This window comes from Capra hircus, chromosome 14, assembly GCF_001704415.2.
Source record: "Capra hircus breed San Clemente chromosome 14, ASM170441v1, whole genome shotgun sequence".
Lineage (NCBI taxonomy): Eukaryota > Metazoa > Chordata > Mammalia > Artiodactyla > Bovidae > Capra > Capra hircus.
This window is the reverse complement of record NC_030821.1, coordinates 75050090-75077738: the sequence shown is the minus strand read 5'-3', so window position 1 is coordinate 75077738 and position 27649 is coordinate 75050090.

Below are 27649 nucleotides of genomic sequence, written 5' to 3'. Positions count from 1 at the left end.
CATTTATGGGCATTGAAGGATGAGTAGGAGTTTCCCAAAGAGGCAAGGTAGTAGGTTGTCATTATGAGCAAAGAAGACAAGTAATATATGGTTACAGTTATAATAATCCTCTGCAAGGGGGGTGGGCGGGGGCTGTGTAATTGATGATGGGTCCTCTGATGCACAGGGTGAGCTGCAGCAGCTATGAATTTCTGCAAAGTGTTTTCAATTCATTATTTCATCTGAACCTTAAAAATAGCCCAAAGCCCATGAAATCATGTCTTGGAAAAAGCCAAGCACTTGAGTGAGTACTCTGCATTTATCATTTAATTTAATCTTCCTATCAGAACTTTACAGAGGGTATCCTTCCTATCCCTATCTTGCCAACCAGAGTCCAATCAGTGGGTTATTAGTTTACCTAACCTGGGTCATAAAGCAGGAGAGATAGGATTCAGTCCAAGGCATGCACCTGCCACCCATGTGATGCAGGTGGTTAATAACTAACCACAAAAGTCCAGAGAATACAAGGCAACTTTTGAATTAGGGGCTAGATCTGGATCTCTGGCGTTCTGGCTCTCCCAACTCCAGTGTAGCCCAAGAAGACCAGTTTCCAGCAAACTCGTGCAGCTTACCATCTATGGAGAGCAGCCGTTTAGGCAAACAGATGTCAGATGGCACCAGTGGCTGCGATATTTCACATCACTGTCTTCCCCTCTCCTGCACACAGGCTGGGAATTGCATATCCGCCTGCACGGCAGCACTGGAGGAAATTCTCCTCGTCAGCATAGGAGAGACGCCTTCATACATGCACTGATACAGTCTCCCCGAGACATTTTAATTTAAGTATTTATTCCCCACCTAGGCTTCCTCCTCCCCCACCACAAACACACCACCACCACCACCCATCTCTAAATCTCTAAAAAATGAAACGTGAGCCAACTCAGAAGCAGAGAATGGATCTGAATCCCAACGTTGCATTTTATTACCATCCTGGGAGTGGAGATCCCCTGGCTGTAAATGGGATTTATCCATTCAATGTGTCTTTATTGGGGACCAGTAATGTGCCAGACACATGGAATTCATGGTCAGCAAAATGAACCTCTTCCTGCCTCATAGAATCTACAATCTAGCAAGAAGGAAAAGCAATGAAATCAACCATTGTGATCAGTTTGATAAGCATTCAGTCAGAAGAAGCAGGATTCTGAGAGCCAGGAGGGTGGTAGTTCCAGTTCTCATCCAGGTGGTTGAAAGCAGCCCTCTGTCCAGTGCCTGGGAGCATTTTGGAAGGAGCCTGATCAGAATCAGGAGGGCTTGGAAAAAGAAGAGGCTTCAGATTCAGACAAGATCAGGTGCCACCATTCACAGGACACCTGTGAGGACTTTTCCTCACCTGTAAAATGGGTCTAGGGCATCCCTGGTGGTCCAGTGGTTAAGAATCCACCTGCCAGTGCGGGGGACAGGAGTTCGATCCCTGGCTGGGAAACTAAGATCCCACATGCTGCAGAGCAACTAAGTCTGCCCTCTGCAACTGCTGAGCCCGTGTGCTCCAGAGCCCACGACTAAAGGTCCCAAGAGCCACAACTAAGACCTGATGTAGCAAAATAAAAAACTAAGTATTTTTAATAGGTCTATTAGCAAGATCCACCTCTCACATTTGTTTCCTTTTTTTGAGAACTAAATGAGATAACGTCTGTTCTAGATCTGACATAGTAGGGCTTCTTGTTGTCATTCCCGTCGTCTGGGCCCACGCAGGCAGATGACAGCACCTGCCTTGCACTGCAAGGCCTGAGCTGGGAGAGATACCAGGTCACACACCAACACTGAGTCACTCTTTCAATCAGTCCCTTACAATGAACACAAAGTAGGATGAGGACCAAAGAGGCCTGAATGAAAACATAGAAAAAATCTGGTTCCAGCCACAACCAGGGACTGACTTCCCAGCGGGTCCTGGGCCTCTCCAGTCACTTTTATGTTCACCTGCTAACAGGACAGTAGTATCCTCACCAAACATCCCGTGGTAATTAATGGTATAAAGATAGTAGTATCCACACTGAACATCCCGTGGTAATTAATGGTATAAAGACCAGAATCTGGTGAAACAAGCAAATGGCAAGCAGTGGAAAGCCATCCAGGTAGAACTGATAATGCGCTTATAACTGTCATGATTCTCATTGTTCAGAAGCTAGACCGTGCTCTTAAGTGGAGTTCATCATAAATCATGATCCGGTGTGCCCGCTTGCCTTACCATGGACGAAATAGAAAGATCATGGTCATCATAATCAGAAAGGCTGAGATTAGAATCCCATCTCAGTCACTTGCAGCTGGGGATGCGAATTAACCTCTCTGAACCTTCATGACTTCTTCTCCAAAATGGGGATGAGCAATACCTTCCCCATAGCATAGTGTTCTGAGGAGGAAAAGAGCCAATGACAAGTGCCAGAAACATCACAGGAACTCCACTGACGTGCGAATCCAGGTGAGCGATGTTAGCTTCCCTTCCTGACTCCCCAGCTTCTTCGTGATCCCATATCACTAAGTGATCCCACATAGTCAAGCCTTTCCTGATCCCCAAAGCATGCTCATCTCCAGGGAACTTGCTCTCTGAGATTCTGCCAGCATCCCGAGGGCTCTAGGCCATCAACAGCTGGCCCTCAGTCTCCTTCCTTTTCCCCTCAGCATCCTCCTTTCCCGTTTCAGGAAAAGGTTTTCCTTCTCTTGTCTCAGCCCAGCCCCTCAACCCAAACTTCAGGTCCTACCTGTCCAAACGTGTTCCCCATACCCCTCCTCCCATTCCAGCAAGGCAACGACACTCTCTGAAAAGTCCCTCTCTCTGCCGAACCAGCCTCAGAGGGTCTTTCCTTCCACCTTCTTCTAAATGCCTCCATCACAGCTCAGTGTTACCTGTTGCTAATGACAGAACCCACTTCTAGCCCCTCAGCCCAATTCCTACGGGTTTGTACCTCCAAACTGCTCCTTTATGTCTCATCCCTTGATCCTAGCCATGATGCTCGCATTCCTTTTGGCTGCAGGAAAGCACGGGCCTGCCCTGACCACTGCCCACACACAGCCATCAGTGTGGTCCTGCTCCCCTGCAAGGAGAGTCCTGACAACTCCCGTGTGTCATCTGGGGCCCTGCTCCTTCACCAAATGTCTTCCACTTGCAGCCTAAGCTTGCTGATTATTGTGCTTCTAATTACTTCACATCTAGCACACTGAGGATTTGCCTCAATTTCCCTTTGAGAGGTCACCAGGAATGCTCATCTGAATCCTGAAACCATCCTGTCTGTGGAAGATTCCGTGGGGCTGGGAGGCTGACAAGGAAACAGTCCCTCCTATCTAGAGCTGCTGGCAGCTCTGAAATCAAGAGCTGATTCAGAGGTGAACAGAGCCTGGACCAGAGCTCTGGGGTCCAGAGGAGAGTTGGCCTGTCTGAGCGTGGTAGGCAGAGCCAGGAGTAGGTATCAGAAGCCGTCTCACTGGTCTAAAACTCAGCGGTTTGGGCTGGGAACTCAGGAGCCAATTGCCAGGAGCAAGAGGCCAGACATCTAAGTGGCCAAGTGGGTCTGAACCAGCCTGCTGCCCATGTGCCTGCCTTGGTGTTGTGCTGGAGAAAGAAGCCTCATTTACGAGGTCAGACCTGGTGATCACTTCCCAAGACTCTTTCTCCTCAAACGCCACACTGCTTGATGTCACACCCACCACACTTTCCACCTGAAGCTCTCCCCTCTTCGCACCCTCCCAGCTCTCGACTTCTCCCGGTTCAGTTTCCCTGTCCTCTCTCTCTCCTCGTCTCTTACAGATTCCCTGGTGACTCAGCTGGCAAAGAATTTTCCTGCCATGCAGGAGACCCAGGTTTGATCCCTGGGTCAGGAAGATCCCCTGGAGAAGGAAGTGGCAACCCACTCTAGTATTCTTGCCTGGGAAATCCCCTGGCAGAGGACAGAGGAGGCTGGCAGGCTACAATCCATGGGATCACAAGAGTCAGACATGACTCAGCGACTAAACCACCATCTCTTCTTTCTCTATAGCTCCCTATTGTTTGTAAAATCACTAGACTAATAAGCAGAAGAGCTGGGACACAGCCTCCCAATACCCAATGGCTTTACTTGTTCTGAATCTGTCGTAGCAGAGACAACAGGCAGCTGAGAAATGAAGACCATTTACCGTTTCAAAATTCATCAAGCACTTACTGTGGGGCTGGATCTATGCTGGGTTGGGGTGGAGGGGTGTAATTCTAAGGCCCTCAAGGAGCTTCAGATGAGAAGGTGGCTGGATGGTGGGGATTTCACACCAGAGAAAAGGCTCCCCACCCTCTCTGATCTGGAGTCATTTTTAGACCAGCTAGAAGGCATCACTCCAAGGTCCTGACAAGTATGTGGTTACCCGGTAATTGTCCTCGCGTGCATTTGCACCAGAAGCTGGACTTTTCTACAGCTGCTGCATGCTGTATCTGCAAAAACCATCAGCCTCACCATCAATCCCCAAGCTTGTATGGTCTCTGAATTATTTAATGCTACATTCCAAGAGGCTGTGAATAATGGAATGCGGTGTAAATAATCTTATCTTCGTCTCTACACGCAGAGGTTGTGAAGGGGCACCTAAAGAGGTACTATTCTGCCAGAATCTTACAACACCTGTGCGTGATTAAAAACCAAACCAAATGCCCCCTAAGATAACGGCTGTTCCGTAGCAGGGGAAAGAAACGAGCAAGTGTCTCATATTTCATAGAGAGAGAGAAGCAATTATATATCAGGCTTCAGGTTCAAGTGCACTCGGATAATTACAGCACTGCTTTAGAGTTGTATGGAGGCTGACAGATCACCCGGTTCTTCCTGCCTTACAGGGACAGGCAGGGTGCCTTTCCTAATTGACAGACAAGGACGGTGATCCCCAGGGAAGTCACCTGGCTCACAAATAGAGTTACAAGGAGGAAGACGCAAGCCCAGGGTTTGGGTCTTCTGCCTTCCTTTGCAGCAGTCTCTCTTTTCCTCCTTCCCACTTGGTTATCAGGGCAGCAACCAAATGTGCCTTGTCACGTGCGATCATGTCACCCACCCACATGTCAGGCTCATCTTCACGTCAAGTGGATTTTTGTGAGTTCATAGGAAGAGATCCTTACGATTTTCATGCACCGCACTGAGTGTCAAACACTTGCCCTGTCTACTCAGCTTAATAAGCGACTAAAGTCAAGGAAGGAGAAAGATGAAGACATGAAGGGGAGGAAGGGCTTTGTTAATGACCCCACCCCCCTACCCCCAGTGCTTGGGTATGAGAGCAACAAGCTTTGTACCAAGAATCAAGAAATCTAGAAACCAGTTCTGATTCTGCCTCTACCAGCTGTACCATCTTGGAGAAGTCTTATCACTGTGAATATTCAATTTCTTTCTCAATAAAATGAGATAGACAGCAGTTGAGACCCCACAAGTTTGCAAAGCGACCAAAATGGGAACCGTGTACGGGGGTGGAAGTGTTGTCCCCATCTAGGACTGCATGTGCCTCAGATTCTAAGGATGATGCAGGAAGGTAAATACTCATCAGTATTTGGGGTAACTTGGGAGAATTTTCGATCTTTCTAGAGGTAAGGGACCAAAACAAAGGCAGAAATATGAGTCCCTCAAGCCTAGTTCTCAGGAATAGTGCATGTTAACCAAATGATTGTAACCATCCTGAATCCTCACCCACTTTCAAAATCTCCATCATAGAAACCTACCTCCCTGGACAAGGATGGAGGAGAATATGGCCAGAAATGATAGAAGCAATAAATACTCCACTGCAGTCTTCACCCTCATTTCAGAAGTGTTTATCCTCAAAGGTCTTTCTTCTCTTAAGAGCTCGAAATTTCTTGTGACAGCTATTGCCTAACCATGTGACCCTAAAAGACCATTTGAGGCACAAAGGTGTCTCAATGCACACCTTGGGTCGACCCCCATATCCATCTTAAGTGGACATCTGACCTCCAAAATCACGTGGCCATCAACTAGGAGGGAGGTGAACAGCACCTCTAAGGAAAGCAGCTTATTATAAACAGGCTCCATTTCACAAAATATAAGAAAATCCAGGATGACAGAGAGCTGAAACATCACCTAATTGGGAGAACAATTGGGAAGAACTATTAACCAGAATAGATTCACTTCCAGACACCCCGCTGCTTAAGTGTCAAGACCAGAATAACTTCCCCAAGTCTGATCGATGACTCCACTTCTTTCCCAACACTGTGAAAGAGCGTTGAGGTCGGATGATAAAAGATTATACAAAAGACGAGCCTTGTTCTACCTGCTCTCATCCTTCCTCCTCTTCTCTTTCCAGCTTTATTGTGCACTGAATTCTGATTATCTCTCTGATACTTCTGTGAGCATCCTGAAGGGAGAAAACTGTACCTCATTTTTCTTTATTTACTCAATAATTTGCTGAACGTCTCCACACAGGTGGTCCACAGACATCTTTAAATCAAAATGTCTAACAGTGAGTTCCTTACCTGCCCCTCAGATTTCTCCTTCCTTCTACCACTCTGCCTCAACGGATGGCACTGCAAACACCTTCATCACCAGGCAAGAAGGTGAGGAGCCCCCCTGGACCCCAAAACTCCTTTGTGTACTACATCCAACAGCCCTAAATCTAATTAGGTTTTGCCTTGATCTTCAATTAACTCTCTGATATTTGTCAGATTCTCTATATGTGCCTTATATTTTTCTACATAGCTCCAGGAAAATCAGGGTAGACAAAATAAACATAAAACCTGTCCTCATGGGTTCAAATCCAGCCTCCTCCCTTGGGCAAATTATTTTTGATTTATCCTTATCCTCTGTCTAAGTCAGGGTCTTCATCTGAAAAATGAAGATAGAAATCGTTTCTACTTCTGGATGGAAGGATGGATTTGTGAATGATTGAATGAAAAATTGGTATATACATTTGGTGGGATATTGTTCATCCTTAAAAAGGAAGGAAAACCTATCTTGTGCTACAGCATGGATGAATTTTGAATTATGCCAAGTGAAACAAGTCAAATAAAAAGGACAAATACTGTTGATTCCACTTTGATGAGGTTTCTAAAGGAGTCAAACCCATAGACTCAGAGACAGAATGGTGGTTGCCAGGGATTGGGGGAAGAGGGCTGTGAGAAGTCATAATTTAACGGGTAGTGTTGCAGTTTTGCAAGATAAAAAAGTTCTAGAGCATCACTATGCATATGGAATATATGTAAGACTGCTGCACTGTACACGCTAAAATTGTTTAGATGATAAGCTGTGTATTACATCTTTTTCACCTCAATTAAAAAAATTTTTAAATCAACCTACACCTTTCACTACAAGTTCCCATTTACGTCCTGTCTCTCATCTCATCCGCCATGAGCCGTGACCTCCTTAAAGGCAGGAATTGAATCTTGTTCATCTTCATGAGCCTAATATCTGGCACAATGCCCAGTGCATATTTGGTGATATTATACACACACACATGGGCTTCCCTGGTGGCTCAGACGGTAAAGAATCTACCTGCAAAGCAGGAGATCTGGGTTCAATCCCTGGGTCAGAAAGATCTCCTGGAGAAGGGAATGGCTACCAACTCCAGTGTTCTTGCCTGGAGAATTCCATGGACAGAGGAGCCTGGCGGGCTACAATTCATGGGGTCACAAAGAGTCAGATATGACTGAGTGACTAACATTTTCATTTTTCCATTTAATCATATATATGTTAAACAGATTTATATACATACATATATATATGTATATATAGAGAGAGGCAGTTTCCCAGTCTAGAAAAATGATACCAATATGAGTAGCACAGGAAAGACTCCACCAACATATCCCCCCAGGGAAGTATACCCACTTATAATTTTATTCCATTTAATAAGAGGATATGTGGGGGCTTGTTTAAACCCTTTTCTTTAAAAACAGAACACAACTGGGAGTGCTTGGAGTTCCCGCAGGAAGAGACAGCTGCCCTGCTCCGGGCTCCCTCGGGGAGCTGCCGCAGAAAGTTTGCTGCTGTCTGAGTTGCTTTCTCTTCTGAGCTGTCAGCTCGACTGCTTCTGAGGAGCCCTCGGAGAGGTGGGAGGAAGAGGAGGTGGCTTTGCCGGTGTTTAAATCAAGAAAAGGAAGTCTTAATTAGCTGGAGATGGGGCCAGCCCCACCACCTCAGGGAAGGCGCAGGAGAGAGATGGGTGGAGGTGAGGAAGGAGGAGGAAGGTCCACGCAAACATGGCATCGAGACACCAGCCCAAGGATGCTGGTGGGGGAAGAGAGAGGCCCAGCGTCTCACTCCCAGCTCCCCCAGCGCCACCCCAGGTCAGGGCCTCTCCTTGGCTGAAGCCATAGGTGGAGCCAACCCCAACCACCCTCACTCCCAGCTGGGAGGTTGGGCTTCACTACACTGCCATCCTGGCTTTGCACTGAGGCTCCACCGCTTGCCAGCTGCATGACCCAAGCTAGCCAGTGAACCTTGCAGAAACTCAGTTTCCCGTCTGAAACTGGAAATGGCAACCCCAGCCTCAAAGCGTTGCTGAGATCATTAAACAGAGTTAAATGCTCACAAGGTCGCGAAGAGATAAAATGATTTTAAAACATAAGTTCCACATCTACCTGGCCACTTTCCAAACACAGCAGCCACCTGAACCCAGAGGAAAATGCATTGAAGGAAATCAAGGATAACTCGGATGAGAAAACTTGGAGGTGAGTAAAACCCCAGTGTGTAAAGTGTTCATCACCATTCTGACGATCGAAGAAAACAAAATGAAACACAACAAATATTGCATGGAGGCAAATCACAGTGGCCCAAAGCCCTGTGAGTTTGGGCTTGCCTGTGGACGGGGCATGGCACTGGGGAGGCTGAAACATGTAGTATCTCCTCTGACCCTCAGACTATATGCCTTTTTCAATGTTGCCTCCATCAGACAAATGAGGACACTGAGGTTCTGCTATCACAACAGCTTCCCCAGAGAGCCCCAACTAGGGCTAAGGAAGATCAGAAACCCACTCCAGCTTCCCAGAATCACATCCTCTCTCTACCATTCCTCCATGGGTTCTCTCCATGAACATTCCAGATGATCCAATCCCTCACCCTGTGTATTCCCCTCATCACAGAGACATCTCACACCCTCTCCTGGTCTCTCTCATCATTTCTAAATGATAAGAAAAACTCCGGTTGCACAAAGCACAGACTTGACTCAAACAGGAGGAACAGAAAGGACATCCATTGACTCCTATGCCGGGGATGCGCCCGGGGGTGCTCAGGCTTTTGGCGTAACTGGGACCAGTGCCCTGTGCGTAGCACCAGTCAAGTGGAAAATACAAGGTATCACCAGCTCCTACCAGGCCCTTCTTTTCCGGCCTCACTGCCTTCACCCCCGAAGCCTGTACTCCTCAAACCTCCCCTCCTAGACAAAAATGGCCCACAGAGCACCGCCTCTAATCACAGGTGGAGCACCACACCTCTGAGCATTGCCTCAAAGAAGGTGGGACACAGATCTGTGTCCTGTCTGTCCCTAACCCACCTTGCGCTTGAGGTGCCATCTCAATCCTTCCTCACAGCAACACCCCAACATGTCCACGTATGATGCCCAGCGTTTGGGATAAAGAGAGTGAAGAGAAGCCAAGCAACTAGCCCAAAGTCACCTGGCCTGTGTGGCAGCACCGGGCTTCAGGCTGGGTCTAGTGCCCTGGGTGGCTTCCCACGCAGGGGCCACCAAGGTGGCACGTGACACCTAACTCTGCCTCGTCATGTGTGAGTCCGGTGCTTTTCGAGTGCATCCTGTGCTGTGTGTGAGTGAGTGTGTGTGTGTGTGTGTGTGTGTGTGTGTGTGTGCGTGTGCTCAGTCATGTCCAACTCTTTGAGACCCCATGGATTGTAGCCCGCCAGATTCCTCTGTCATGGAATTTTCCAGGCAAGAATATTGGAGTAAGTTGCCATTTCCTACTTCAGTTTCATTGGCTGAAGCCCAGTAAAAGAATAAGCGTCTTTAAAAAATAATTTTGCATATAACACTTGCCGAACTGCTTAAAGAAATTAAATTCACAAATCAATTTTTGTTTTAGCGTGAAGGTAATCTTGTCAATACTCAGATCTTCTAGGTTCTTCCCTCTCTTTCAATAAATTGAAAGGAGAGGCTGAGAGCAGTGAATTCGCCCTGGGCTGGGCTTACCTGCCCCTCTACAAGGCTTCCCCCTGCCCTGCGGACCATCAGCCTGGATCTCAGGGCACTCAGCTCAGCACAAATCCTCAGGCTCCTGGCACTCTTCTGCATCCCCGATGGGGCAGTCAGCTTCCTGTCTCTCCCTCGGCTCTTTCCCAGTCTCAGCATCTCCACTTTCTCCATCCATTTTCCCCTCCCCTTGTCTCTCTGCATCTCCTCCCTGTGTATACACATAAACTCACTTTATGCTTTATATCAAAACCAGTTTCTTTCAAATTGGGGAGAAAAACTGTCCTGAGAAAACTAGATATATTTTCGCCAATATTGCCAGGTGGTGGTAGCTTTCCCCAAAGGCCTCAATATCCCTGTTCTCTCCTGTGTCTCCAGGGAATTGTCCCTGAAGAGCAAAGGCATCTGTTCACATAGGCACCGAGGCTCCCATTCTTCCTCTGGGCCTTTCCTGATCTGCTCTGCCTGCCCCTGGGGGTCCTAGACCTCCAGGAGACCTTGGGCAGGAGCCCTGAGAGTGCCCAGCAAATGCTCAGCACGGCCCCTCCTGTCCTTCCCTGCACCTTCCTGCTCGGGCCGAGCTCCCTCGGCCAGAGCTCTGCCTGTTGGAAATGCCTCAGCCCAGGACACCCAGTGGAGGTATGGAGGCAAGGTGGGCAGGGGGCCTCCCACACTGACTACAGGGCTATAACTGCAAAGATCAGCTGGTTTTGAGGGTCCTCTGTCTGTTATGACAGATGATGAGCATGTTGGGCCGACCCTGGGTAAACCCCTGGGAACGCCCATCTCAGAACTCAGCAGCCTTCTGAGGACAGAGTGAGCTTAACAGACAAGACACGACGGGCTCTGAGTGGCAGGCCATCTGTCACACGGTCCCATTGAGGCCCTCTCTGTTTTCCCCTAAATGACGACTTTTCCCACTCTGATCTCACCTAAGAGCATGTCAGATGTAGACAAGAATAGGAGACCCTTGGGGACAGCGGTCTTCTCTGGCTAATCAGCCTGCTGACAGCTGTCCAGCAGAGCACAGACACGAGTCCCACGGTGTCGTGGAAAGAGCTTCAAGTGAGGCTGAACTTCAGTTCCGGCCCCATCACTTCTAGACATGTGACCTTGGGCCAATTACTTGGTTTCTACATCCTGGCAGGGAACGAGTAGCCACTCAGAATGAGAACGGGTGGTGGAGTTTAGCAGAGAACTATTCAGAAGGGAAGGGCGGGATTTGAGACAAGCTAAAGAACCAATAACAGGAAGCAACCCTGAGCAGCCCAAAGTTTGAAGAGTGGAAGGAAAGAGCCTCTGCATGGACAGGAGTTGCAGCCTTTGGTAGAGGGATGCAGCCTTCAGTAGAGGGATGCAGCCTTCAGTAGAGAGATGTAGCCTTCAGTAGAGGGATGCAGCCTTCAGTAGAGAGATGCAGCCTTCAGTAGAGGGATGCAGCCTTCAGTAGAGAGATGCAGCCTTCAGTAGAGGGATGCAGCCTTCAGTAGAGGGATGCAGCCTTCAGTAGAGGGATGCAGCCTTCAGTAGAGAGATGCAGCCTTCAGTGGAGGGATGCAGCCTTCAGTAGAGGGATGCAGCCTTCAGTGGAGGGATGCAGCCTTCAGTGGAGGGATGCAGCCTTCAGTAGAGAGATGTAGCCTTCAGTAGAGGGATGCAGCCTTCAGTAGAGGGATGTAGCCTTCAGCAGAGAGATGCAGCCTTCAGTAGAGGGATGCAGCCTTCAGTAGAGAGATGCAGCCTTCAGGAGAGGGATGTGGCTTTCAAGTAGAGGGATGCAGCCAACCACAGCAGAAACAAGAGAAGCTTCCTCTATTCCCACCTCCCACTGCCCTGTGCCTCCTCACCAACACACCCAACCAGAAGCCAAAAGGCAAGGGACCCATGGAACTAGTCCAGCCTGTTCAGTCCCAGGAGAAGAGGGAACACACCCAGAACATGTTAAGCCGCAGTAACCAGATTTACAAAATGGAAGCAATAATAACCACAAGATTATCAAGACAATGCAACAAAATAATAGCCTCTGGAACACAGGAGCTGTCTACCTCTCTTTTCACCACTGCCCTGTGCTTGCTTGAGTCTCCCCCAAATCAGGACTAGAGAAGGAAATGGCAAGCACTCCAGTATTCTTGCCTGGAGAATCCCATGGACACAGGCGCCTGGCAGGCTACACTCCATGGGCTGGCAAAGAGTCGGACACGACTGAGCAGCTAAACGGCAAATCAGGATACATCCCTTCACCCGGCAGCTCCCCCAGAAACAGCCACCAGCATCCCAGGATGTCCTCTATTCATAAAACAGTGACACCCAAAGTTTAAACATCAGTTTACACAGCTCTTAATCTGATTTAATGCTCACAGCAGCCCAGGCAGGTATACGCGTTTGTCCTTACTTTACCGATGAGGAACTGGGACCCAGATTAATCACTTTGCCCAGTACATGTGCAGAAATAAGAGAGCCATGACTCCAACCCTCTTCCCCACCTTCTAGGTCTGTGTTTCTTTACATTTATTCAACATTTTGCATCTCACACCTATGAAGGGAGTAAAGCGTGTATCTCCTTCTCAATTTTCTGACCCACCCAGAGGAGACCAGGGTCTGTCTGTGTGGCCTGACTCTGCAGATCTCTTCTGAGTGCAGTTTTTGCTTCAGCTCCAAAACTGAAACTTTTCACAAGAGAGAAGGAAGCTCTGGAGGCTGAGGGAGGGTACAGAGGCACTTCTCCAAATCTGGAGGAGAGAAATCAGAGAACACTTTCTGAAAGATATATTATCTGGGTTGAGGCTGAAAGAATCCATGGGCCTTATCCGCAGAGAAGGGAAGAAAAAATATTTTCCAGATCAGCGGTCAGCAAAAGCTGGTCTTATCGCAAGACTGCAAGTTGTCCAGCATGACTGGCGCTGAGAACTGGGTGACCTGACCACAGAGGGCACCAGGTGGGGGCCGGTCACCCTCCCCACCCCCTCCTCACATCCGTGCTGTCTCTTGTCCTGCCAGCAGGCAGCATGAAGCTCTGCCGGCAGCAGAAGTCAGCCCTGTGTCCTGTTGCAGACTGACCCACATGCAAGGACCCTCAGGGCCATCACGTCCCTCCTCCATCAGGCCCTCCAAAGTGACTCCCTGCCCCCGGCACTGACACAGCCTGGTCCCAATTACAGGGTAAGAGGACTCCTCACCAGGAGCTTCCAGATCGTGCTATTATCTTTATGTAACATTTATATTTCCTTTTGTCCTCTGCAGCCTCAGGACTTCCGGCTCCTGATTAGTCATGGAGTGCGACTTCTGCTGCAAGGAAAAAGGGTCTGGATGGCTTTATTCTGCTCCCTGGCCTCTCAGGTCCTTTTGTTAAGCTGTCCCCTGTTCCCCACCCCACACCACCGAGAGGGCTGACGCCCCATGACAAACTGAGAAAAAGAGAGAGCAGCCAGCTATATGTGCTAAAGTGTAAGCCTCTGCCCATTTATTACAGGGCAAGAGAAAATCAACACAGGCTGTCAGGAGGAAACGGACTTGATGTTTAGAGGAGGGAGGGAAGAGGAAAGGAAAGAAGGGAAGGAAAGAAAGGAGAGGAAGAAGAGAAGGAAGGAAAAACACCAGAGGGGGCAAATATATTCAGAGAAGTCAAGTGCAGTATGAGATGAGGTCAAAGGTAGGATTGCAGGACTGGAGGGAGATTTCCCTGGTAGTCCAGTGGCTAAGACACTTAGCTCCCAATGCATGGGGGCCAGGTTCAATCCCTGGTCAGGGAGCTAGGTCCCACATGCCACAATTAAGTGTCTGAATGCCACAACCAAAGATCCAGCATACTTCAAGTTAAAAAAAAAAAAAAGATCCTGCAAGCTGCAACTAAGACATGGTACAGCCAAAAAAATTAATATTAAAAAATAAAATGAACTCCTTTGCCTACAAAAAAAGAAAAAAAAAACTAGATGGGTCCAGCTCACATAACAACTTGCTAGGCATGGCAAATAGCTTAAATTTAAATGTAAGTGGGAATTTTTGAAGGTCCTTGCGTAGATAAGTGACGAGATCTGATTTACAATTTTCAAAGAACACTCAGTGTTCTATATACAGACAAAATTCTAAGAAGCAATACAGGTAGCACAGAGGACTGTTAGGAGACTGTTAGAAAATGCTAAAGGAAGAAATGGTGGAGCTGGGGGCACTCAGAGCAGCACGGGAGATGGAGAGAGGCGAACAGATCCAGAGTCTCTCTTAAGAAGAGCCCCTGCAAGGCTCACTTATGGGCTGGATGTTGGGGTGAAATGCTTAGATGAACTAAAGATGGTTCCCAGGCTTGAGTTTGAGCCACTGGGGAAAAGGTGGTGACATTTACCAACATGGCAAACAGTAAGGGAGGAACAACTTTGGCGGTAAGGTGAGAAAATTAAGCCTATTTTTTTTTTAATGTATTAAGTTGAGATACCCATTAGTCACCTAAGTGGAAATGTCAAGTTAGCAGGATATATGAGTCTGCAGCTTTAGGGTGTTAGTGCTGGAGATATAAATTTGGAAGTCATTATCATGAAGGTGGTATTTAAACCCACGGAAGTGGATGAGGTCACCTAAGGAGACAGTGTGCAGGTAAAGAAGAAAAGGGGACCCACAGCTGATCCAACATTTGGACCCAGAGCAGGGGAGGGTGATCCGGCAGAGAAGACTTTGTGAAGACGGGCTGGGGGGCGGGAGTGGGCGCTGGAGAGAGCGGTGGGAGTGAGGCCAGAACCAGCTGGCAAAACTTTGGCTTCAGGAAGCCAAAGGAACCAGCCACGTGACTGGAAAATAGACTTGATGACAAGGAAGAGACCCTGGAACTAGCCAGGGAGGAGGCTGATGACGACCCGACAAAGCAGTGGCTGTAGCGGAGTGGGTGGGGGCCATATTCAGCCCAGATGGTGGTAGCAGAAACCAGAGTGGTGATGATGAGGTCAGCGGACATTGAAGACGAGACCCTGAGATGAAAGCAGGGGCAAATGCCCGAAGCCACTGGGTCCATGGCAAAGGCGGGAGATTTCAGAGCAAACCATCCGAGTAGAGGATGCACCTGTGATGGAGACCACAGGTGTGAGTCCCCTCTGATGGAAGCAGGAAGCATCGTCCACTGAAACAGGAAACGAAAAGAGTATAGCAGCAAGCATTCCCAACCTAACTGCTTCTAACTGATGCCGTTTGGGTGCTGCGCCACCTCATGGGCATTCTAGAAGGATGGGCAGTTGTGGCCAGACAGCATGATCTTCTTCTTCTTTTTTTCTTTTGGTGTTCTAGCATTGATCATTATTAGCAGCATAGCTTAGGTTCTCTGTCTTTAAGATAAGGCTTAGATAGGATCCATCTAGTTCTAATACACTGACTCTGAAAAACTTCACAAGATACACATTTATCAAGTAAAGGGTGTCTTGAGTATTCTTTGGTGAGAGACATGGTACTTGCTTACATAAAAATTGTTTTTCACCTCTGGGTAACTATGAATATAACATATCTTTTTTTATATATAATATAACGTATCTTTGCATTATCATCCTACCAATGTGCATGTCTTGAACGCATTTATGGCACTGTAGACTTCTTTGTGGACCTACATACAAAAGAATGAAAAGGAGAGGGTGGGATGAATTAAGAAAATAGCATTGACATACACACACTATCGTGTGTAAAATAGATAGCTGGTGGGAAGCTGCTGTAACACAGGGAGCTCAACTTGGTGCTCTGTGATGACCTAGAGGGGTGGGATGGGGGGAGGAAGGACCAAGAGGAAGGGGAATATATATATGTATATATGATTCACTTCATTGTACAGCAGAAACACAATTTTGTAAAGCAATCATGCTCCAATAATAAAATAAATCCATAAATAAGAGTAAGTCTGTGAAGTTCCCAACCAGCGACCATCATGTGGGACCTTCCCTGCCCTCTGGATGCTCCATCCCCCCCTACTCTTTCTCTCTTACAGCCTCCGAGGTAGACACACGGGGCGGGTGCCTGAACATTTGTTAAAGTATAAAACAGATGGAGGTGGGATGTAGAGAATTAAAAACAAACAAAACCCCAGAAATGCTGTCTTTGCAACCAGGAGACCTGGGCTCATGTCCCAGGTCTGAACCTGACTTTCTCTTTGACCTTGTAGCACCTCCCTCCTCGCCTGGCCTCCGGACTGTGTCAGTTCACCTCTGAAAGGTAACAGTTGGGCTAGATCTGTGGTTTTCAAATCTTTCTTTTCAAATTAGTAGGACTTGTTTGACAAAATCTGATTTGAGGTATAAAAGAGATAAAGGAGGGCTGGTCTGATTAAAAGGTTGAAGGAATCTTGCACCGCATGGCTCAGCCACCCCCAGGTCCCCAAGGTAGGTGGCTTGGTAGTCCCAGGGCCAGTGACTCCCAGGTACACAGCCTGAGAGGCTGGTCCAGACTCCGGCTGCGTGTGCCTCCTTGGCACCTCCTGGTGGAGACGCCCAGTAGGTGCAGCCCCATGTGGGCCCCTCGCTTCCTGGTCCTGGAGCTCACCTGGGCCCCAAGGCCTCTCTGGCTGGAATACTGCTCTGTTGGTGATCTTGATGGATGATGACAGCAATTAGCAGAGAGAGAGATTTCCCTGTAGAAAGATGGGAACATTCATTAAGGACTTCATGCTAGGAGGCAGAACACAGCCCCAAATTCATTACTATTTAAGGCCAGCAAGCCATCCCAATTTCACTGAAAGGTGAAAGGGAAACCCAAACTTCATAAATAAGGGTCTATGAGGATCGTCTAAGTCTTGGCTTGCAGTGAAGTGGAGTTTCTGTCTCTCTAATTTGCCATCTTATGTTCTGGGCATGTCAGGGCTGATACAAGACTGGGCTAGGGTTGGGGGGTGGTTGCTGTTTTTAAATCAAGCACCTGTCAGATGGAAGCTGGTTTCGCAGTCACTGATGTGGCCAAACCAGCCATGGGCAAATATCCAACAGGAACCCCAGCTGCAAGGCTTCCAAATAGGCTGCCCTCTCTGGTACCCTAAAGGTTTAGGGTTGTTTAACAAACCACATTAGGGCTCTTAGCATATCAAAATGCTGTCACTTTGCTTTTGTCTTTCATCTCTCATTCCCCCTTACATGGGTGGTTTTGAGTTCATCCATGGATATTCACTGAGCACTTTCTATGCAGTAGTCTGTGTCAGACGCTCGGGACCTGGAGCTAAGCATTCCTATCTAAATGCTCCCTGCCCGCAATCCCTTCAGTCTACTCGGGGGCCTCCTGTTAACTGCCCCCATGCACCCACCCCGTGTTCCCTTCATCTCTCTACCTAAGGATGTGCTCTGGCCAAGAGGAAGTGTAGACGTGCCAGGGACTCTGTCCAGGAGTCATCAAGGACCAACCAGGGAGGGAGACAGCAGATGAAGACCCCCGTCTCCTTGATCTGCAGAGGGATGGTTCTGGGGTGTGTCTGAAACCATCTCTCAGAGGTCCCCAGTGAAAACACTTTTTGTGACTTTCCTTCCTCCCCAGGGCCCTTCCCACTCTCATGCCAGTGCTTCCTGGGACCACATCTCTAATAAATTCACTGCACCTAAAGTCTTATCTTTGAGAGGAGCTTACCATGTAGTAGGAGCATACATGTGATAAAAACAAGCTCCTCATTTCACACTGGAAGAGAAAGAGTAAGATGCTTTGAGACGTTCACTTTATCTCCGTGTCTGTAGGAGAAGCTTCCCAAAGGCTGAGATGCTGCCTGTCTTCAGTTCCTTTAGTGTTATTGGGACACCAGATACAATGCTGGGTACGTGCTCAGAGCCGAAGAGATGCACACTGAGTTGAATTGAATCATAAATGCTGTGAGCTTCTCCCCCAGCCTTGATGGGTGCAGCAGGGCTGTTTCCAGACACAAGAACCTAAATTCCATTCATTCTCCCGTCCAGAACGCAGGGAAATGAGAACATCCCGCTTCACCTCAGGGCAAAGAGACCTAAGTTTAAACGATGGTGTCTGACACCAGGCCAGTCACTTTCCACGTTAATTCCACAAGGCTTTTCTGAGCACCCGAGAGAAACCAGTGGGGACACAGCCGTGAATAAGATAAATAAGGTCACCACCCGCTTTCAGAGTAGTGTTAAAGGGTCAGGACATAAATCAGCTCTCATTTCTCTGCTTTTAGAGAGTCCAGAGGGGTCAGAGCCAGGGTCAGCTCTCAGCAGGGCTCTCATCGCCGCTTCCTCTTTCCAGCAGTTGGTCTCTCTTGCTCAGACAGGCGACCTGAGCCCACTTGGAGCCAAACACTGCAACCCACAGCCTCTCTCTGCCTCTTTCTCTCTCCCCGGTTTCTTTTCCTCTGGGGATGGGAGTTTTCTCTATGCCAAGCTCAGTTCGCTGAGGCAAGAAGGCAAAGAGGTTAAAGACAAAAACTCTGGGGCCAAACTGCTAGGCTCCACCACGCACCACAGCTGTGTGGCCTCAAGAAAACGAGGGAGGCTCTCACATCCGGATACTCTCAGCCACCAAATGTGTGCAGCAGGAGGGATTTTCATCTCATAGAGTCTTGAAGTGGCAGGTCGAGGGCTGCATATTATGTAAAGCACCGGATGACTCCTGGCTATTTCCGCTAGCTCAGGCCAAGGAAGAGCTTTTTTGGTTCTTGAGACCCAAACATCCTTCATTTGCCAGCTTTCTGCACCAGGCCTTGTGTCTCAGCACTCCTTACATATTGCATTGTACAGAAAAACCCAAATGCACTTTTTGGCCAACCCATTCATGATACTGGGTTGGACCCTGGTGGCTCAGATGGTAAAGAATCCGCCTGCAATGCAGGAGACCCGGGCTCGATCCCTGGGTTGGGAAGATCCCCTGGAGAAAGGAATAGCAACCCACTCCAGTATTCTTGCCTGGAGAATTCCATGGACAGAGGAGCCTGGCGGGCTATAGTCCATAGAGCTGCTGCTGCTGCTAAGTCATTTCAGTCATGTCCAACTCTGTGCAACCCACAGACGGCAGTCCACCAGGCTCCCCTGTCCATGGGATTCTCCAGGCAAGAGTACTAGAGTGGGGTGCCATTGCCTTCTCCACCATGGAGCTGCAAAGAGTCAGAAAACAACTTAGCAACTAACATATTCAGTACAATAACAATACTGGGTTACTCTCTTTCCCTTTTCTATGTCGGTGCGCAGCCCTGTTGCTTATTCCTGGATCCCCTGGCCATATCATCAAAACTCACCTTGTATCACCCCACCATCTCACACAGACCCTTCTCTTTGATTGCACAGGTTTGGCTGCGATTTCTTCTTGTGCTGAGAAGACTCAGAGGAATGCTTTCTCCCACCAGCCTTCACCCTGACATGCAGCAACACAGAAAAACTGCTGCTTACCCCTTCCAGGCAAGGCCCCCAGCGCTGTTAGGAGCTGCTTCCCCTTCACTCCCCTCTCCCTGTGGTTTTCCCCAGACAGGAAGTAGGTGGTGGGGAGGGGGGAATCTCCGACTCCTAGCCCTCCTTGGAGCACGTCATCCACCGAATTAATCAGAGAGGCGGGCTGTGTCCATCCAACCTGAAGGCCACCTGTGTTCCAAATTTGAAAATCCATTCACTTGGGAGAAGCAGAGAGTCCCACGGGGAGTCAATGGATTTCACTTCGCTGAACATTGCTTTGGGCAAATAAGCAATTTTATTTCCTCTTCCGTACCCCCCTTAAAAACATCAATGAAGTGTTTTGTGGTGTTGCTGACAGCACATGTCACTTCGAAGCTGGAAATAAAATCTTCTTTAAGCTATTTATAACCGACTGGCAAATGGAAGGTAGTGGGAAGGAAAGGGAGACCAAAGCAGGAATGGTGGGGGGAGCTGAGTGCCAGCCCCTCCAGCTCCCAGCTGCACAGCTCTGCAGGCATCACTCAGAATCCCTGGACCCCACTCTTCATCTGTAAAGGAGGCTGGGGGACCCCTACACTTGCCTACAAGGGGTATAAAGCAAGCGCGTGGAAGGAGGGGCTCTGGGAAGCTAGAGTGATGACACTGCAAGCTCTCCCGGGAAAGGGGGTGCGCTTTATAAACTGTAGAGTGCTTCTGACATTTCACAGACTGCAGGATCCATTTTTTCAAAGCAGGGCGCTTCAACCTAGGAACCAGGTTCTCAGCAGCTTTAGGGGTTCTGGAAACCACCTATAATTTTATGCCAAAGTTTCAAGTGCAAGGTGTGTCTCTCTGGAGAGGTCTTTAATGTACATTAAAATATCAAGAGGATCTCTAACCCAGGAAAGGCTAAACCCAGCATCCCAGGTGCAACAGGGGCTGCAAAACCAAATGCCCGTGGATCCAGGCAGGTGACCTGGAAGAGAAGCTGAGTGAGTCTGCAAAACTGACAGACCCATGGGGACCATGGCAAACTGGGGGGTCCCAGTGAAAAGGAGGGACCCCCACTCAGCTCCAGAAGATGATGGCCAATCAGGAATGGGGGCCAGGGATGCCCCAGTCTTTGCTTTTTAAGAAAATAAATCAAAATCCAGATTTCGACTTATAATCCTGCACTTTTCTCCTTCAGCTAATTCATAGCTTTCAGTTTTATCTGGGTTCAACGAAACACATCGAGAAGCTAGATTCAGCCCGAAGACCAGTACTTTGTAAATTCTGTCCTAGAGTCTTCCTGTGTGTTCACAGCTGCTTGGGAAGAAGCCACGTTCAGGGCCATGACCACTCCAGCTGCACAAATGAGTGACCGTGGCCCCCTCTCGAAGCCACAGATGCTCCAGGTGTTCCCCTGAGCCGAGGAACCTCCACTCCAGCCCTCCCGCCTCAGGCCCTGGCTGGACCATGTCTGAGTTCCTGCCCATCACTCCTCAGAGTCTCTGCATCTCCTCGACTCTGCCTGGTCCATGTCCACCCGTCTTTCCATCATCACCACAGCCGCCAACTGTCCCTGGCCACAAGCCTCTCCTTCCTTTGCATCCAGGAATCAGGAGAGGTGCATTCACCTCTAGTCTCTGCCACACACAAGGGCAGAGGAGGCCGAGTCACTTCCCTTTCTTGAACTTCAGGTCCCAACAGGCTCTAATTCTCCCTGGAGTCCCTACAACTCATCACGAACTCCGCTTCCCACCAAGCTCCTTCCTCCAAATTCATTCATTGAATCAGAATCACCTTTTCTTCTATGCAGAGAAATTAGTGGGTCACAGGCATAGAGAAAAAAACATCAGCAGTGCTCCTCCCAAACCTTTCCTTCTTGGAAAGCAGGACTTTCCTTCTCCTTCTGGAAATGCAGGGAGTTGGAACTAAATGCTCCCAATACAACACAGCCATTCATTGTTTACAGCGAGATGGGAAAAAAGGGCATATCCTTTTCAGACAAAGTCCAAAAGCTCTTAAGAATAACCCCAACACTTCTGTCATCATTTGCAGGGGCTTTGCCAAGCTTGAAGGAGAGAAAGTAGCTGTGTATTTAATACCCTCATCTCTCCTGCTGGACTTAAGCCTCATGAGGCCGGGTCTGCATTTGTCTGGCCACGTCTGTAGCTTAGCTCCCAGTGTCCTGGCACATTGCTCTGTGTGTGTGTGTGCACGCAGTCACTCAGTTGTATCCGGCTCTTTGCAACCCCACAGACTGCAGCCCACCAGGCTCCTCTGTCCATAGCATTTTTCAGGCAAGAATACAGGAGTGGCTTGCCATTTCCTCCTCCAGAGGATCTTCCCCACCCAGGGATCGAACCCACGTCTCATGTATCTCCTGCATCTCAGGCAGATTCTTGACCATTGAGCCACCAGGGAAGCCCTGGAGCATTGCTAGGGCTCGAGAAATGTTACTGAAATGAACTAAATCCAGTAACAGTGATGCTCGAAGTGCCACCCCCCACCCACTTGCCAAATCTCTTCGCCCTGCCAAACACTATACAGAGTCTTCAGCTACTCTGGACCCCAGACCAGGAGCAAGCCTGCACTTAATAGGGCCACCCCTACAACACAATGCTTCATGCAGGGTCTGAGCAACCCAGGGCCCCCAAAGCCGAACCAGCTTCTCTTTGTGGACAATCCCCTGCTCCGAATGTGCCTGAGACACGGTTTGCGTTTCTGACAGCGCCAACGGAGCTCTGCACAGAGGAGGGACTGAAGTCGCCTCCGAGTCCACTGTGCGCAAGGAGAACTGGCTCTCTTTACAGATGAGTAGACAAAGATCTGGAGAGAGACGTGTCATCCCAGAAACGGGGGTGGAACTGATCGGAAAGAGCGAGTTCCCCAGAGGGATAAATGGTGAGCTGAGTTGTTGAAACACTGTGGTTTGAAAACAGACAAACCTCCAGAAATAGAAGGACAAGGTCAGAGCAAAATGAGACATTGGCGCCCAGAAGGCTACCTGCTGGAGCTTTTCATGAGCTCTGCCTCGGTGACAGTGTAGAGTAATGAATGAAGAGGGAGCCTTGACTTAAAAGACATAAGTCTTATGAAATCCAGGAAAACAACCCTCATTTTCCCAAACCGACGTTTCCTTCTCTGTTGTGACAGATTGAATTAGGTCCAATTCTTCACACCCCAGTAACAGTCTCTGCATCTCTCCCCGCTTGCGCACCCTAGCTTTGGCTTAACCACACGCCAGGATAGGAGCAGAGATGTGAAACGCAACTGGGCTTCCAGTAGACTTGCTTCTGTGCTCCGGTGGTCTACTGTGACCTGGGGGAGCTTCTGTTCCTTCAGCCCAGGCCCTACGTCTGAGCTCAAGCTGCAGTCAGATCCACAGTAAACAAGTGCCACCAGCTGAGCCAGCCCATGTCGGCCTGGATCCCGTAGATACCATCAGCAGGAAGATCCATGGTGGGGGAGAGGGGAATGCCCAGTGCTCTATCCCGCTGGAATTCTGTGGATGTGTGCTAAATAGCAAGAGACTGCTGCTGCTGCTGCTGCTAAGTCGCTTCAATTGTGTCCGACTCTGTGCGACCCCATAGACGGCAGCCCACCAGGCTCCACCATCCCTGGGATTCTCCAGGTAAGAACACTGGAGTGGGTTGCCATCTCCTTCTCCAATGCATGAAAGTGAAAAGGGAAAGTGAAGTTGCTCAGTCATGTCCAACTCTTAGCGACCCCATGGACTGCAGCCCACCAGGCTCCTCCGTCCATGGGATTTTCCAGGCAAGAGTACTGGAGTGGGCTGCCATTTCCTTCTCCAGGAGATCTTTCCAACCTAGGGATAGAACCCGGGTCTCCAGCATTGTAGGCGGACGCTTTTACCATCTGAGCCACTAAGGAAGTATGTGATAAAGGTAGGAGGTAGGTAGTGTCAATGGGTAAATAATCCATGCAAGTCTTAAGTAAGGTGAATAGAAGAAAATGATTGAATGTAAACATTAAAAACAAAGTGACTATATTATCTCACACCCCAATTCAGCCTTCTTACAGAGATCAGCTCACGTCATTATTCTGTAGGGAGAAATGACCCCTACAGACCCTCCCCCAGTACAAGCCTCCATCCCCAGCCCTGAGAGCTGCAGGCATTCTTGGACGCAAGGCTGTCTGCGTCAGTCGCCGCAAGCCTGTGCCCATCCTCATGTCTGCTTCCCTGGCTCTGCTTCTCCCGCCTCCCTCTTTCCTTGTAAGGGTCCTTGTGCTGATGTTGGGCCACCTGGATAATCCTAGGTCACCTCCCCATCTCAAGATCCTTTATGTAGTCATATCTGCAAAATTCCTTCATATATATTCATAGGCCCCTGGGGAGGAGGACATGGACCTCTTTGGGTGGCCAGTACTCTGTCTATCACAGTTAATCTCTAACTTCTATCCTGGAAAAGTAGAATTATCTGGTGGTTCAGCAGTAAAGAATCCGCCTGACAAAGCAGGAGACATGGGTTCAATTCCTGATCCAGGAAGATCCCAAAGACCCCAGAGCAGCCAAGCCTGTGTGCCACAGCTAGTGAGCCTGGGAGCCACGCCTCCAGGGAGTTGCTCTAGAGCCTGGGAGCCACAACTACTGAACCTATGTGCCGTGACGACTGAAGCCTGTGTGCCCTAGAGCCCGTGCTTCACAGCAAGAGAAGCCACTGCCATCAGAAGCCTGGGCGTCACAGAGTAGCCCCCCCCACCACCACCATAACGAGAGAAAAGCCCCCAGAGCAACTAACACCCAGCACAGCCAAAAATAAAATGAATGAATAAAATTACTTTTTAAAAAAAGAAAAGGAGGATTCAGAAACTAGAAACTTCTCTAGAATCAGGAAAGTATATGATGATAGTCACTGGCACATACACGCTCACAGAAACGATAGTTCTCTCTCCTGGTCACATGGTAGTACTTACTTCCTTGGCCCCCTTGGAAACGGTCATGCCCATGCGACTTGCTCTGGCCACTGGAACAGGAAAAGAGGCCGAGTGTTTCTGAGTAACGTCTTATTGCGATCTGTGTAAGATGTACCTGCTTTTTCACCGCCCTCCACCAGGGGCGCTGGCAAACGGTGGCCTCTCTATCAGCCCAAGTCCTAGAGTGACTCGGACCCCAGCCCCCTAGATGTCCCCTGATGGACACACAGCACTAATGAGAAATAAAATTTATTATTTTCAGCCACGAAGATTTGGGGGGTCTAAACTAACCCACCCCAAAGGCACTCAAGGCAGGTCGACTATAATACTACATTGTATGGGTTGGCCAAAAAGTTCATTTGGGTTTTTCCATAAGAGCTTCTGAATTTTTTTTTGCCAATTCAGGAATTGCTTATAACCCCGAGAACTCCCACCCACTGGCCCCAACTGAGCGGCCATGGCCAAGGTGCAGCCACAATGAAAGAATCCGGAGAGCCAGCTAAGACTTTCCAAATTCAGCCATGTACCCTTCTGTTACTCGGTGAGTGCAGGCACGCGTACGCACACAGAAAGACCCTCAGACAGAACCAAGCTGTACATTCTCAGAAAAACGGCCCCTTCCTTGCCTTCTTCTGGGTTCCCAGTTTCTTGCATAACGCCTGGCCGGGAAAAGCCAGTGGCGTGGAGAATGGGGCTGCAGAGGGAAATGGCAGCGCTAATGCGCTAGGGCTGTCCGAAGCCTAAATGGGGATAAAGAGCCAGGTCGACTGACATGGTCGAGAGATGCCCAGCTGAACAAATAGAGTCGACAAGCTGGCTATGATTGCGTCTGCCCCAAGTCCTCACTCCAGGAAATGCAAGGAGACAGAAATCCAGACAGCATGTGTCCTGGCGAGGCAAGCTAGTGAAGGAAAATCCTCCCCTACATATGTACTCACTAGAAAGGGCTTCACGGGTGATGGCTATTTGCCAGAGAGCCAGGCCTGGAAGACAGCTTGAAGGAGAAGGAGAGAACTGTTGTGTGCGGGGGTGTGACTTGGGGGCCTGTGGATGTCAGTGTGGGGGTTGGGATGGGCAGGGAAATCAGAACACAGTTTGTCTTAGAAATAAACCCAGGAACTTTCCTCCCAGGGTGTGTCTGGTACGAAGGTGATTCTCTGACTGCGGAAGAGAGGGGCTCTGGAATCTGGGGGAGATTAAGTGGTGAACATGGTTTTGGAATCAAGCACACCCAGGTTTAGACCCTAACCACTGGGCGCGATGGCTGAGGTGGAAGGAGGCTCAAGACGGAGAGGATGTATGTATGTTACTGTTCTCTAGTTGCTTCAGTTGTGTCCACCTCTGTGACCCCATGGACTGTAACCTTTCAGGCTCCTCTGTCCACGGGATTTTCCAGGCAAGAACACTGAAGTGGGTTACCATTCCTTTCTCCAAGGGATCTTTCTGACCCAGGGATCAAACCTGCATCTCCTGCACTGGCAGGCAGGTTCTTTACTACTCAGCCACCAGGGAAGCCCAGGATATATGTATATTTATAGCTCATCCACATTGTTGTACAGCAGAAACTAACAGAACATTGTGAAGCAATTATCCTCCAATTAAAAACAAATAAATTTAAGATTAAAAAAATATCTTAACCACTGAGAGAGTATGCTTAAGTCTCATCTACTTAATATATATATCACTTTTAATTAATATTACTTTTAAAAAGTTTTTTAAATTAACATATCAATTTTTGTTTTCTTTGCTTTTAGTATCATACTGAAACATAGATGTCATTTCTCCATCCAATCATATATTCATGTATTTACTCATTCATTCTGTATTGTGAGAAGCACAAATAGAGCAGTAATCTTATAATCATGGAAGACATAAATAAGGCAATCTCTGCCCTTAAAAAATCATGCAGATAATATGAAAATGCAAAAAGCTAACCGTATCAGAGACCAGTGGTCTCCAAAGTGGGGGAAGGGACACGCTTATCAGCAGTGACCAAGGAAACCACTAGGACAGAAAAAGAAAATATTAGAACTCCTATTTCTGTTTGTTTTTATCTCATATTTTCTGAATGTATATTTTGTATGCTTTATAACATATGATACAGCAATACAATGGCACTTGTAACTAATAAATAAATGAAGGAACAAAGAAGAAATATTTTGGAGAATTTGTGTGCTCAGTCATGTACTACTCTGTGACCCCACGAACAATAGTCCACCAGGCTTCTCTGTTCTTGGAATTTCCCACTCAAAAATACTGGAGGAGTTTGCCATTTCCTTCTCCAGGGGATCTTCCTGACCCAGGAATCGAACCCACGTCTCCTACATATGACAGGAAGATTCTTTACCACTGTGCCATGTAGGAAACATATGTTGTCAAAAAACGTGTACTGATGAGATGCATACTCGAGAATTTAGGGGCAGCTATAAATTTTTGATTTCCTGGTTAAAAGAACAGCAAAATAACAGCACTTGATTCATCCTTATCCACCTTCCCCATTGAAATACTTTTGAAAATATACCCTGGAGAACTAAAAATGCAATAATACTGAAAACCAGAAATAATGTTCCATTATCTACTGGAGCCCAAGAGGAATTCTACTAAGTGAAGAATTGAGTGCTGCTATGAAGCAGAACTGCTACCATGAAATTAAAAGATGCTTGCTCCTTGGAAGAAAAGCTATGACCAAACTAGACAGCATATTAAAAAGCAGAGACATTACTTTACAAACAAAGGTCCATGTAGTCAAAACTATGGTTTTCCAGTAGTCAGGTATGGATGTGAAAGTTGGGCTATAAAGAAAGCTGAGCTCCGAATAATTGATGCTTTTGAATTGTGGTGTTGGAGAAGACTCTTGAGAGTCCCTTGGACTGCAAGGCAATCCAACCAGGCCATCCTAAAAGAAATCAGTCCTGAATATTCATTGGGAGGACTGATGCTGAAGCTAAAACTCCAATACTCTGGCCACCTGATGTGAAGAGCTGACTCATTGGGAAAGACCCTGATGCTGGGAAAGATTGAAGGTGGGAGGAGAAGGGGACGACAGAGGGTGAGATGGTTGGATGGCATCACTGACTCGATAGATATGAGTTTGAGCAAGTTCCAGGGGTTGGTGATGGACAGGGAAGCTTGGCGTGCTGCAGTCCATGGGGCTGCAAAGAGTCGGACATGACTGAGCAACTGAACTGAACTGATGAAGCAGAATGGGCTTCCCTGGTGGCTCAATCAGTAAAGAATCTGCCTGCAATGTGGGAGACCTGGGTTTGATCCCTGGGCTGGGAAGATCCCCTGGAAGAGGGTATGGC